Source organism: Chelonia mydas, chromosome 12 (genome assembly GCF_015237465.2).
Source record: "Chelonia mydas isolate rCheMyd1 chromosome 12, rCheMyd1.pri.v2, whole genome shotgun sequence".
Taxonomy (NCBI): domain Eukaryota; kingdom Metazoa; phylum Chordata; order Testudines; family Cheloniidae; genus Chelonia; species Chelonia mydas.
The window spans coordinates 35,654,178-35,669,203 of NC_051252.2; the positions used below are offsets into that span (position 1 = coordinate 35,654,178).

A 15,026-nucleotide genomic window follows, 5' to 3' on the forward strand; every position below is an offset into this window, starting at 1 on the left:
TGACCTTTGCGGTATATAGTTGATACTGTATTTTTATGTAAGCATGATTAATGTTTAACTCATCCTCTTGTTCCTGCTGATTTAGTCACTAAGTTGAAAAGCACTTGCCATGTATTCGTGATGTGTACCTCTCCCATTGACCCTGATAAGATAGTGTTCCACTATAGAGATTAAGTAAATATGAAGACAGGTTAAATATCTACAATGTGCCACCGTTTTATGGCATTCCTTGCTCACTTCTTGGAAACATCTCCCCTTTCCTAGGTCAGGGAGAAGTTATTTGCTTTGTGCTGTGTTTGCCCCATGTGTGCATGAACAGAATGCCAGATCCTCAGCTCCGCTCTGTCCCACTGGGGCTGCTTCAGCAGTGCAATAGGGGAATGGAAAGCTGGCCTAAAAATACAGCTGAGGATACTGCCCTATATAAAGGGAATTCCTATCTAGCATAACTTGCAAAGTGGGGCATGTAGTGGGGTGGCTGCCCCACTCCTGGAAAACAAGGGTTAAAAGCAGCTCGGGAGAGAGCTACGGCTGTGAAAGGCTAGGCTGATTGGGGAAGCAGCCACAGCTGTGGCCAGCTCAATCAGGGCCCAGCTGGCCCTTATAGGAGGGCTGGGGGCCAGATGCTGGAGGGGTTTCACTCTAGCCCTGGAGAGGGCCTATCTGCTGGGGAACATACAGTACCTGAAACTGGAGCAGTGCTGCGGAAAGGGCTGGGGAGCTCCAGCCTGGTAAACCCCTAGGCTTCAGGCCTTGGTGAAGGCCTACACAGGTACTGGGGTTAGGCAGAGGCAGCTGGTCCAACCTCCTTGCCAGTGATGAGTGGCCATGACAGACTACAGTCTGCCCCAGTGAGCGGGGGCTAGATGATGACTGGTAGTAGCCACTGAGGCAAGGTGGGTTTAGAGGGTTGGGGGTTCCCCTGGGAGGGGAGACCCAGAGTGTGGGGGTACTGCTGGGGCAGAACCCCAAGGTAAAGGGCACTGGGGTCTAGGAGGGACATGGCGGCCAGCAGCAGGTAAGACACTGGCCTGCAGAGGGTGTTCTGTAAACTGGAAAAGAGCTAATTCCCAGATGACCAGCAGGAGGTGCCACACCAGTGAGTCATAGCTTTGCTACAGGGCATTCCAAGGAGTGACGGGGAAGAAAGGGACTGGCCGGTGGGCATTATCTCCAGCACAAGTTTGGACAACTCTGAGACCTTGTTGTATTAATGCAGATGGAATACATGGGGCCCAAAGAGTCAAAGATGTTAACATAACCCAGTCACTGTCCAACATTCAAGAGTTTGAAACAAGGTTTGGGGTTTTTGTGGACGGAGACCTCGGCTTGCTTAGTACCGTGGCAAAAACCCCATTAAAAATCCTTCTAACCTTTTATTAAAGATACAGAAACGAGGGGAAAACTGTTAATATGTTTGAAATGTGAAGTATTAAATAAGGTGTTCATTTCAGCAACGTCTCGTTTCCTTTTCTTTTAATTAGAGAGAGAGGCTTTAGAAGAAAGCACCCCCTTGCTGAACAGTCACTGATGGTAATAACTGGCCTTTGCAGGGGGAGGGAGAAGACGTAAGCTGAGGTGGGCTGGAGCTGTCGTCATTGCTGTTGTTGATCCCATTTCCTAAGGTGACAAAACAAGCCAAACACACACAAGGGAAGAGAAAAGAACAGCAAAGATAGAAAATGCGGCTTCTGTCTCTAGTGTTAACTTTCACTTGCAACCTCACTGCCTGAAAAACACAGGGCCCGCACATGGTCTGACCTTGCAAACTTGTACCACCCTCAGGCTATTGAGGGCATTGCTTTGAGCTGCATTTCTGGCCACAGGCTCACAGCACTGTTGCAAAATGTGCCGACTTGGCCGGGTAAGCCAGACCCTTCTTAGAAGAGCAAGGAGAGAGTTAGGAAACAGAAGAAATAAGGGAGGTATCCCAGGTGGTGGTTGGGATTCAGCCAGAGCTGGGGGCGGTGGTGATGTCATCTGGCTCCCCTTCTCCAGCCTGGCTTGGTCAGGACGAACTAGAATCAGGAGGAAAACCTTCCAGGAGTCAGTGGGGAAGGCAGCCATGATGGTGAAGCTATACCAGTAGCCAATTTTTCTCCCCAAGTCTATTTCTTTAAGGACCCCAAAAGGGAGTGAGGGGTGGAATAGTCCATTCCCCCTCATTATTTTGTCCACCAGCTAGGCCTAGTTTTCAACACACTAGTTTTGGTTCACTGATTTTTAGTTCCACACTTTTACCAGGCATGAGCTTAACACAGCCCTTGAATTATAGCCAGAGGTCTTTTTGTTTGTACCAATTGTCTTTCTGTCTCGCTTTTGCACCTTTTCCCATCAACCTTTGCTGTTCCGGGTTATTGTGACACCTTAGGAACTGCCATTTCATTTTTTACAGTTGAACTCACAATTCTAGTAAATGTGTAGACCCCGTTATCACAACGGTCCTCAAACCCCTGCTCATTCCAGGATCAGAGGATAGAAATGTGGCAGCAAAAGCCACCTGTACCTTGCTTCTCCTCAGGCGCACCGAGCGTAGCTCCATGAAGGGCACTCGCTCTCCTCGGTGTACGTAACACTGGGCTGCAGTACAAGCCTTCCAGCCACTGAAGCCTCTTTCTCTGGGGAATTTGGTGCCACGCTGACAGCCCTGGAGAGCCAAGTCCTCTGCTGATCCGTGGAAGAAGTGCAGCCCAGATAGAGGCCGTGTGAGCTTCTCCCACCCTGGTTCTTCAGTGTGGCATGACCTGGCAGGACCTCCCATTGCAGTGAGAGCAAGAGTTTCCATTCCCTAGTCTCTGTGCTCCCAAGTGTGGCAGTGATTTTGTGATGCAAATACCTGTCCATTAACAATGGGAGACCCACCAGTTCATTGCACCTAGGCCTCCAAACAGACATCAGATACAAAAGGTCTTTGCTCCCTTCACCACCCAGCATGGGTCAGATTCAAACAGTCAGCTCAGCAGATAAAGGAAACAGCATATGGGGCCAATCTTCAGTGGCACTCAGAGCTCAGAAGTAATTCCAAGGAGTCCAGGCTTCCTCAGGTGTAGCTGAGAACAAAATTTGTCCTTGTGTCTTTACCTGGGCCAAGAATAGGAGTTATAAAGAGGGAGGTAATGGCCCTTCCTTGGCACACATGGGTGTTTTAGATCCTAAACAGCAGCAGCTAGGTTGGCATTTTATATAGCGTTTAGGCTTTTTTAGGGTACAGCTCATGTCTTCCTATGTGTTTGCAAAGTGCCTGGCACAAGAGGGCCCCCAATCCTTGGCTACTGCAGTTCAAATATAGAATGATGATAACACTCAGTGAGCTTCAGAAATCTATAAAAATGAGAGCTACTTGTGGGACAATGTGACCTTCAGTTTCTTGTTAAGGATTGCCCAGAAGAACGTTCCACTCCCAGTTAATGAGCCCCAAGGAAAGTGTTACCAAGTCTTGTAATTTTATCACAAGTCTTGCAATATTTCAGGCTTTTCTTAAAGCCCCAGAGCCCTGTGATTACATCAGAATCTCAGCTTTTGTTTCAACTAAAAACTAGCTCCGGTGATTGCAGAGGAAAGCTTGAAATTATGAACCCCAAAAGCTTAGAAGGCAATAAAAAGACTCCAGCTTGTGGGGTTTTTTTTTAATCTCATGGCTTTAAGGCCAATTCCCTGGGTCTCTCTGGGGCCTGACTGGTGATTTTTGAACCCTTTAGTTTGGCAATACTAGTGCCCCACCCCTCCACCCCCCAAGTTATGGCGAGGTGACACAAGCGTTACAGCGAAAGATAATCTGGCCTCTTTAACCAGCCTGACGTCAGGCAAAAAGCAATCGTTCATTGACCCTTGGGAGCTGAGAATTTAGAAGTGAAAATAAAAGGAAAAACAATGAGCATTTAGGGCCTTCACCCAGTAACCAAAAGTGCTTTGTTTTGACAAATAGTCTTTCATTAGGTTAAAGACTTTTTCACATAGTTGGAAAAAGAAAAGGAGTACTTGTGGCACCTTAGAGAGTAACCAATTTATTTGAGCATAAGCTTTCATGAGCTACAGCTCACTTCATCGGATGCATAGTTGGGTAACTCCTGCCTGGGTGAGGGTCCCATGGCCCTAGAAATGGAGCCCAAGAGGGTCAGAATTTGGGAGGGATGTACGGGGTGGGGGAGAGTACCTCACCCATGCAGCATAGAATCTCCCTGAGTCAGGACTCCCTGGGTGGGCACTGGGCATGGACAGGCCAGGGGCAGGGCCAGAAGATCTAGTGTGATGTCAGTACACCAGTCCTCTCCTCCTGTAGGTTGACCAGCCTCTGAGCTACAGTAGCCTCCATGGAATGGCTCTGCCACCACTCCAGACTCAGGAGGGTGGGATTCCTTTTCCCCCTCCCACGCATCTGCCTAACACCCAGCCCATCCACTCAGGATCAGTGGTGCCAATTAGGAGGAACAGGGGGGTTGGGGAGCAAACGCCCCTCCCCAAGGTTTTTGCACTTGCTCAAAGTTCCATAGGCTGCAGAGCTGTGGGGGGCCAAGTCTGACCACTTTTAAGCAGCATTCTTGTACTAAATCAGTCCCGCTGGACCAAATGGTGATGCGACCTGGCGCACAGGTTGTTTGTAAGTGTCCGGCATCAGTAGAGTGCAGAGGAGTCCACCAAGAACTTCACTCCTGGCAATGCCAGCTCATGCACTTCATGAGCAAGGAGAGACTCCCCTGCCAAGGGTCCCTACAGTGGGAGAGCAAGCGGGGACTGGTATGAGGTCCCCCACAGGAGCTGACTGGGACTAGAATTTGCCCCTCTCCCCACAAGAAATATCTGAATGGGCCCAACTGCTCAGAATGGGCTAGTATCTCTAAGCAAAACATGCGTTCATTAGTGAGGAAGAAATGTTTCTATTTCCTGGCCGTTTTCACTCTTCTGCCAACTTCAGGAGAGACCATTTGAGAGAGACTAGTCCAGCCTCAGACTCAGGATGTTCGGATCTCGGTCCACACAGCTCAAACCTATATCCTATCTATCTCTTCTTCTATCCACCTCCCTCTCTCTCACCCATCACAAGAGTCTGTTTATAGATATAAACTAAACTTCTTGGAATCTCTCCTCCTCGTTTTTTAGATGACTCACTGTCACTAGAATGAATAGAAATGTTGTAACACCCCACACGCAATTGTCTTACAAATAAATACCAGTGGCCTTAGGCAATTTTTGTAAGTACATACTCCCCTGCACATTTTAAGGTGTATATTTATTCACCAGCCTTGTTTGTTCACCCTCCGAATTGATAGCACTCACGGCCTTTTGATACAATTCCAGAAACCACTATCTGGACCATAGTAAGCTGGTATTGTAAAATCTCAGATACTGAGAATCAGTATCATTTTGGTCTCCCTTTCTCCCTGCGTAGATGTAGGTTTTCACTTTCATGTACTGTCACTTTAAATTCCACTTTTAAGCAGCCTTCTGAACACACCAAACATTTGGAAAGAAGCAGCCATTAACCTTAAATTTTACACCTATAAAAATCAGAATGTAAATCAAGTTCTTTAACCACTGAGCTTCCCACCCAAACCCATAAATCGACATAAGTTCCCTTGAAACTCTGCCTAGAGAGGCTGAAAGGTTAGCAAAAAATACCAAACCCTTTCTCGGTTTGTAACACAAACGCTTTGCTTTCATTATGAAGGTTTCATGCATTTCTGTCTTCCCAAGCCAAATTCCTGATTCAAGAAGTGACTCTGTAAGTGGCTTTCAAATATTTGAGCGTATGACAGAGATTTGTTTAAGAACTATATCTTCTGATGCTTCTGAGGAAGGTGTATGTTTTATACAGCTCTTCACCAGGAATAAACTGACATAGTTCCATTGTGGTCAGTGGAACAACAAGGACTAAACTCCAGCTGAGGGTCTGGCCCTCATAATTTAAATGAATCTCAGTTTAGCATTAGTTTAACCATAGTAAGTTTTATAACTGAATTTACCACTCTCTAAAGAGTTAAGTATAGTAGCTAAAGCTCTGTTGAAATCAATGGACATTGGCTCAGAGACTTAGCAAATTGGAACTTAATTCTGCCTTAGTGCACCGCAGGTCCCCCTAACTGAGCAAAAAGCTCAAGTGAACTTCCAAATGTTCTTTCATCTACATGGGTGGTGGTGTGTTATCTATCTATCACCATAGCAGCGAGGCACCCATTACAGAAGAATCAGTAGCAATCTGACAATGAGCTGTGTTCCTCTTGTGGACCCACCTTGCTTTCTCAACACCCCCCAGCTGAGTTCTGTAAAATAGTTCATTCTGCAAACCAAGTGGGAAGGGCTGCATTGACTGCTGACTGTCTCACAGGCTGCAGCTGGAGAACTGCTGAAATTCTATGGGTATTGATTTCCTTTTCCAACCCCTGCCAAAGTAACCTCTCTTCTCTGATCCTGGGGTTTACCCCTCCTGAGTTACTATTTTTCAGGGACTGTGCTATTTATGTGGATTCCTCAAAAAAGTCTGAAGCACTTTTATTGTCTTGCAGGGCAGGAAGTGCCCCATTTATTGTTTTAGCGAGGTGGAATTGCAGGCTCCACATCAGTGTTTGTAAGCTACATGGGCACCCTTTGGTTCTGAGGAGCGACCTTTGTTCCAGGCAGTTTTCTCCCAGGTTTATCCCGAAAGAAATCTGCCCCCAGTTTTTTATTTCCCCCTCCATCTCTACCCATCACTCTCCCTCTGTGCGATGCAGACAGGGCTTGACTGACGCCTCCAGAAGGGCAGCAAGCAACCCTTTGTTTTCTTGCAAAGGGCCCTCGCACATCACAGGGAAGGAAATACAACCACACTGAGGGAAGGGGGGCAGGAGGGGGCGATGCCAAGTGCAGAGGGGATTATTGCACAATGTCAGGATCACATCAACGGTCAGAGCCCCAAGGCAGCAGCAGGGGGAGGAGAGATGTGCAGTTGGACAGCGTTGTGGCCCAGGGTCTTTTTATACTTTTAGAGAAGTTGGGCTCATCCCAAGTTCCTCTCCTACAGATTGTTCCTGTTGTTGCTGCGCTCCAACCCCACAGGCCATGTGACTGCCCACAGCAGTGTCTCAGCGTGACCTGGGCTCAGCTCTGTCTGGCTCACCTAGCCCACTCCCCACCGCCCACCCCTTCGCTTTGTAACACTGATACCTCCCTGCTGCTCTGCTTCCACCTTTGGGTCTCGAGGGCTGGCTCTAGCCCATCTTTAGCCCTGGGGTTTGCTTCTTTTTGTTCACTCCCATCTCTTCTGTCAGATGTTTTGGATTATTTTCCTCTTTGTAATACACCCCTTTAGGGACTGTAAACCCTTTCGGGTCTTGAAGATAAAAAGTGATCGAGGAATGGCTCTTACAAGCACTCTGCATCCCTGTGGGGGGGGGAGAGGAGGAGTTACATTTTCTCTGGCGTCCTTGTATTCTTTAATAAAACTTGGCCTTACTAATAGGCTAGGTTTCTTAATTTGTAAATGCGTTAGATTTGCAAAATCACGGTGCCGTGGAACTCACGTGCATTGGAGCTGGGAGAAGAGAGACTCATCTCAGTGTGTGCATTGGGGCAAATTTTTGGTGTCATTGCATGCTCCGGGCTAGTTTCTAGTGCACGTAAATAGAGTCTCTCTGGAGGAATACCAGCATGAATGAGATTACAACTCGGCCCCAGAACTCTCAGGGGAAGACCGTTATTTCAAGAGAATAACAGAAAACCGTATTTTAAAATGACAATTAAAAAGTAAACTAGTCAATCAGTGCATTTCGAATGATCTATATAAAGTTAGTGTAGCAAGAACCCTGATGAAACAGAAATGTTCCCCACTGTAATATCGTTGCTGTTTCTTGCTACTCAGGTCCAGTATTAATTCAGATTGGGTTTCTTTCCAGTGAAACCTTAGCGTCGGAAAGTACCTTGTAAAGCATGCGTTCTCTCGGTATTCATAGCAAAAGGAGGTTAATGATTCTGTTGCTATGAAGTTCTTAAATAAGGGTGATAGAAGCAGGGCATTTCTCTGCACTGGCAGGTCTGTTTTCCTATGAAAATTAAGCTAAGAGAGGTCTACCGGCGACTGTAATATGAAAGCAAATAGCATGATATCCTCATGATTATCAGAAAAAAAGAAACTATTTGTTTGGAAATGATGCCACCACTGTGGTAATAAAGGCCTGCTGACTGTCATTATTGCAAAAGGGTCAAACATTGTGCTCTTGATCAAGCAAGACTCCTATTCACTTCAGTGGGAGTTTTGCTCAATGGAAAACCACAGAATTTGGCCGAAAACAAGATCAGAAGTTGGTTTTGTCCTTATTTTCTCCTGCTACTGCTCTCTGCTAACTGCACCAGTTGCATATACCCAGCTGTCAGTCAGTAATACTGATATCTATCAAACATATCCTCAACATAAGCAATGCAGAATTAGCCAGCTGTGGACTGCATGCTAAACTGCTTCGCTTTGTCAGGATTTTAGTATTCATTATTTAGACTTCCAAAAAGGCTTTTGACAAGGTCCTGCACAAGAGCTGCTAAAGAAGTTACATTGGCATGGGGCAAAATGCTAAGTATTGTCATGGATGAAACACTGGCCAGAAGACAGGAAGCAAAGAATAGGATTAAATGGTCACTTTTCTTCTAGGCAAAAGATTTATAGTGGATGCCTGAAGGATCATAGTAGGTAGGGTGACCAGATGTACCATTTTTATAGGGACAATCCCGTTTTAGGGGACTTTTTTTTATATAGGCACCTATTACCCCCGACTCTCTATCCCTTTTTTTCACAGTTGCTATCTCATCACCCTAGTAGTAAGTGGTGTTTAATATTTATTTATTTAATAATAATCTGGAAAGGGGATGGGGTGAGTAGTGAGGTAGCAAAATTTGCAGATGACAGTCAGGACCATGAATGCAGATGAAATTCAATGTCAATGAATGCAAAGAAATGCAAATTTGAAATGAAAAATGTAAACTATTTATATATTTTACAGAGTTCTTCCTTAACTTTATTAACTCAAGAAAGGGACCTGGGCGTCATTGTAGATAGCTGAACGGAGACCTCTGTTCAGTGGCAGTTGTGGTCAAAAAATCAAATGAGATGTTAGACCGAATAAGGACCAGGATGGAGAATAGTATAATGGCTTTATTTAAATCAGTGGTGCAGCCTCATCTGCATTTGTGGTACTGGTCACCCCAACTCGGAAAGGATATGATAGACCTAGAAGGGAGTCAGCGAAGGGCAACAAAAATGAAGAGAGACTGAGAAGGTTGGGATTGTTACCTTAGAAAGAAGATGAATAAGATGGGGGCACAATAAAAGTATATGAATGGTCTAGAGAAAGGAAATCAGGCGCTTCTGGTTTCCCTCATAGCACAAGAACCAAGTGGACATTCAATTAAATTAAAAGGTGAGAAAACCAAATTCAGTGAATGGAAATACTTTCACACAATGTGTAATTAGACTGTGGAACTCATTGCCACGGGAAGCCCAGGAGACCTAGAATTTAATGATATTCAAAAAAGGATTAGATATTTATACGAATATCAAGAATATCCAGAATTATCATAACTAAAGATAGCAAAAAAAAAATTATGGTAGGGATATTAAATCTTGTTCTTCAGGATTTATGCCAGTCTCTAACTATTAGAAATTAAGATAAAACCTAATGAGGAGAACAGATTATCCCACAACTGCTTACTGAGGTGTTCTCACCCCTTCCTGGGAAGCATCTGGTTTTGACCACTGTCAGAGAGAGGTTATTAGACTAGATGGACCTTAAACTGATCGATTCTGGCAATTCCTGTGTTCCTAATTTATTAGTGCATATGGCTGATGTCGTTGTACAGATAATTAAATATTTTTTCTAAAAATATCTCTTCACTTCCCTGTCCCTCAGTTTCCTCTCTGCAAAATGGGACATGGTACTGTGTAATGGGCTTTGAAATCTATAGATGAAAAGGACCTATCTTTCTGCAAAATACTGTTGTTGTTATAACACTGTGATGTTTAACAAAGCACAAGCACTGATAGAATTGGGAGAATGGTATGTTTAAAAGGCTGGTCACGTTTGCCTAGAATGCTCCCTCCTTTGATAATGCTGACGAATGTTAAGTGGGTTCTGCTGGCTCATTCCCCTACCTGGATTCAAGGGAGGTGGGAGAAGCTCTTTAAAGATTGAGGATTTAGGGCGTGGGCTGAGTAGTCCTGAGAGAGGAACCGTAGGAGAAACCAAGCCGGGGAAAAAGCTTATGTTGTATCCTTGTTCATTCCTTTGTTCACAAAGTTAAATGCCTGAATGGAGGTGACTATAGATTCTGCACAGTTCTTGTGGATTGTGTTTGGAAGCAGATTAGGAGCGACACCTGCTCACTGCATGCTAATCATATTTAGCATTCAGGACTTCCACTTTCAAATAGCTGCTGCAGACATCCTTTAAAGGCTGTTTCACATCCGTAACATCTGCGAGGAAAGGGTATCTTCTAGCCACCATTGTGCTAATATTCAGAAGCCTGGATGATACTGTATTCCCCACTGTGCCTGGAGATCCGCTGGCATGACTCCCAAGGTGTATAAAGGACTGCCCCCAAGACAAATTTTTTCCAAGGAGTGGAACCCATGCCGAATTGGACCCACTGTGTTCGGTTTGTTTTTCTAATGAGCTGCATGTCAACAACCAGGTACCAAGCCTTCAGATGCAGAAAAGAGCTACTAGGATGATCAGGGGAATGGAGAGACAATCTTACAAAAGGCAACTAAAAGAGCTTGGCTTGTTTAGCCTAGCAAAACAAAGGCTGGGAGGGGATCTGATTGCTCTCAATAAACACATGGGAGTAAACACCAGGGAGGGAGAAGAGCCATTTAAGCTAACGAACGTTGGCCTGGATTCAATGACCCAGGAGGTCCCTTCCAGTCCTAAGGTCCTATGTTCAATGGCAGGAGATATGCCTGCTGCTTCTGCCTTGTCCCATGGCATTTGTTTCTTTCTTTACCCAGTAACAAATCACGAATGTATCTATTTTTGCTCGGTCTTGATCATTTCCAATGGTGAAAGAGCAGCAACGATTTTGAGGAAGTGGCTTTCACTTTGCTAAACTTTCTCCAACGAGCAATGTCCTCTAGTGCCAGGGTTCTCTGATTTTTCACCGCTGGTGACCCCAAAACTTGAGGCAGGGCCTGATCCTCATCTCACTGACACTGGTGTAAATTGGGAGTAATTCCAACAGAGCCATACAGATGGAAGCCCCTAATAAGTGAAGGAAGAATTAGGCCTGTAATAGCCAGGGGTCCGTCAAGAAGTAAGAGGCTTCTTATTGACCAGGTTAGAGTCATTCCCCCTGGTGCTCGCGGTGTTGTCTCATCCTACCCCGGCAAGATCAGGGTCCCAGTGGTAGTGGCAGCAACAGAGGTGTGCATTCATGAGCAGATCCCTACACACGCCCGCACTCCATTCTTGTAGGAAGCACTTGAGAATGTACAAATAATGAGGGTTGTCAATTAATTGCAGTTAACTCATGTGATTAACTCAAAAAAATTAATCGCGATTAAAAAAATTAATCGCACTGTTAAACAATAGAATACCAATTGAAATTTATAAAATATTTTAGATGTTTTTCTACATTTTCAAGATTGATTTCAATTATAACACAGAATACAAAGTGCACAGGGGTCACTTTATATTATTATTTTTTATTACAAATGTATGCACTGTAAAAATGATAAAAGAAATAGTATTTTTCAATTCACCTCAGACAAGTACTGAAGTACAATCTCTTTATCGTGAAAGTGTAATTTACAAATGCAGATTTTTTTTTGGTTACATAACTGCACTCAAAAACAAAACAGTGTAAAACTACAAGTCCACTCAGTCCCATTTCTTGTTCAGCCAATCGCTCAGACAAACAAGTTTGTTTACATTGATGGGAGATACTGCTGCCCACTTCTTCTTTACAATGTCACCTGAGAGTGAGAACAAGCATTTGCGTGGCACTTTTGTAGCTGGCATTGCAAGATATTTACATGCCAGATATGCTAAACATTCATATGCCCCTTCATGCTTAGGCCACCATTCCAGAGCACATGCTTCCATGCGGATGATGATTGTTAAAAAAAAAAAAAAAAGTGCCAATTAAATCTGTGACTGTACTCCTTTGGGGGAGAATTGTATGTCTCCTGCTCTGTTTTACCCACATTCTGCATATATTTCATGTTATTGCAGTCTCGGATGATGATCCAGCACGTTTGTTTTAAGAACACTTGCACGGCAGATTTGACAAAATGCAAAGAAGGTACTGATGTGAGATTTCTAAAAATAGCTACAGCACTTGACCCAAGGTTTAAGAATCTGAAGTTCCATCCAAAATCTGAGAGGGACGAGGTGTGGAGCATGCTTTAAGAAGTCTTAAAAGAGCTACACTCTGATGCGGAAACTACAGAACCCAAACAATCAAAAAAGAAAATCGAACTTCAGCTGGTGGCATCTGACTCAGATGATAATGAATATGCATCAGTTCACACTGCTTTGGATCGTTATCGAGCAGAACCCATCATCAGCATGGAATGGTGGTTGAAGCATGAAGGGACATATGAAACTTTAGCGAATCTGGCACATAAATATCCAGCTACAACAGTGCCATGCGAACGCCTGTTCTCACTTTCAGGTGACATTGTAAACAAGAAGCAGGCAGCATTATCTCCTGCAAATTGTAATCAACCTTGTTTGTCTTGAGTGATTGGCTGACCAAGAAGTGGGACTGAGTGGACTTGTAGGCTCTAAAGTTTCACATTGTTTTATTTTTGAATGCAGGGTTTTTTGTACATAATTCTACATTTGTAAGTTCAACTTTCATAATAAAGAGATGGCACTACAGTACTTGTATGAAATGAATTGAAAAATACAGTTGTTTTGTTTTTTACAGTGCAAATATTTGTAATCAAAAATAAATATAAAGTGAGCACTGTACACTTTGTATTCTGTGTTGTAATAGAAATTAATATATTTGAAAATGTAGTAAACATCCAAAAATATTTAAAATAAATGGTATTCTACTGTTAACAGCACGATTAATCACGATTAATTTTTTTAATCTCTTGACAGCCCTACAAATAACCTCTCATGGGGCAAAACTCAGGCTGCTTCCATCCCAAGATGCACCTTGGCGTCAGATCCTCCAGAGCTGAGAAATGATGCTCTAGTTCCTTACACATGGGAAGTACATTAATTCAAGGTAACTGGGTAGGATTTTTCAACTGGAAGGCTATGAATGGGCATTTTGCCATCTGCTTTTGAAAATTCCACCCACTGCCTTTTTTCCATTAATAATAGAGTAGGACTTTCCAAAGCAGCCACCATTAATCTGACTGTCCTGCCATTGAAGACAACCTGCTGGAAGCAGAGAAAGGCCAACACTGGGCACTTTGCAAAATTCTACGAAGCAAGAGAGCTGCCCTTTGTCAGTCCAACTAAATGACCTTTGATTGCCAAGCATTTCACTAGCTGTGGATTGTGTTAGATGTAACGTGTTTTATTATTATTGTTGTTGTTGTTGTTTCCTATGCTGCAATTCCCTATTTTTTCTGCCAAGATGTTTTCTTTCATAACATTCCCACAAACCGTTAGTAAGTATTTTAAGCTCAAAGTTTCAATAACTGTATAACTTTTTTTTAAGTTCATCCTTCCGTTTTGCAAAATGTATTGTAGTTTTGTACGCACACAGAAAAAGGGGGGTAAGGAGAGGCCATCGATGGTGTCTATCATTTAAACTCTGATTAGGATATATTTCTATGTCATGTAATACAGAACGTAACAAATAAAAAAAACATGAACAAGAAGCGATAAGTGCTTGGCTTAGCTCTCATTAAGAGTTATACAGATTGGAATGTCAGGGACATTTTGCATTCTTCGTATGCCAGCTTCTACAGGGAATGGATAGAGGTTAGAAAAATTGCAGTTATAAAAGCATCATTTTCTTTGCTAGCTGAAGCATTAATTGTATTGGCCAGTGCTTCTCACCTTTGGGATCATGGGCCTAACCTGAGCTGTGAAGGTGTTTTCTGGGGATTTCAAGATGTTTTACACAAAGATTCCATGCTTCTTAAAAATGTTTCTAGCCCTTGAGTTGCAAAGGAATAGTGCTGGATGTAAACACATGAGCTAATCCAGTTTAGTGAATGCATAGCGATGAGGAACATATACTGAATGAAGAGTATTTAAAGAAGCATATTGAGGACCATCCATATTCCTCAATAGTTCATGTAAACAGGCAAAGCCGCATCCCCTTTGGGATTGGTGGACTTGCTCTTGTATCAAGACGCACTTGGTTTATACAGAAGTTTGATGATATCGTCTGTTTTGGTGTGAGTGATTTAATAGGTTATCAGACCTTGTTAGCACCTTTTATTGCTTCATTCAAAAACCTTGTTGTATATTTAAATGTATTTTTAAACCATGCTATACAAGTACTCAGATCCCACAGTGAAATGACTAAACAGACAGACCTTTGTGACTTATTTGGATGCAGAATTACACTGCTGGACAAACAGCACAAAATTCAATCTTTAATCTTTGTGGAGCCGAGAGAACAGTATGCAGAGATAACATGACAAATGAAGTCCAGCATCAATCCTTGGCAGACAATGCTGCTGACGTCCCAATGCGACAAAGCACTCTAGTATGCGCTGAACTTTACGCGTGTGAGATGTGAGGCAGGGAAGCGAATGGGAACTTTGCCTGAGTCAGGACTGAGTAAAAACTAAGGGGCTATGGAAATGGGAGGATTTTGTGGAATATGTTTGTGCATGGAAGCTTTTGTGAAATAACTAATACAAAGTGCATCCACGGGCTAGCTTTAACCTACTTCCCTTTGAATCATTGCATCCACACAATACTGAGGGGTTTTTTTTCAACAAGCGCTCAACATTCTGGGCCAGTTTCCTGTGGCGCATTGCCCTGCTGCCAGGCTCTATGCATGCTGGGATTTTTCTCACAATGTGTTGTGGGATACCTACTGGAAGCCACTGGAATTCTGGGATTTGGGGTCAGCGAGCAAAATCCCAT

At 43.7% G+C, this 15,026-nt stretch overlaps 1 long non-coding RNA gene across 1 annotated transcript; it reads left to right on the top strand.

The window, feature by feature from the left end:
* The first annotated feature begins 643 nt into the window (after positions 1–643).
* On the top strand, positions 644–13,732 carry LOC122462557. The gene is made up of 4 exons (XR_006285185.1): positions 644–772; positions 1,485–1,578; positions 13,068–13,197; positions 13,296–13,732. It is a non-coding gene; the product is annotated as an uncharacterized LOC122462557 (long non-coding RNA).
* Positions 13,733–15,026: the final 1,294 nt, after the last annotated feature.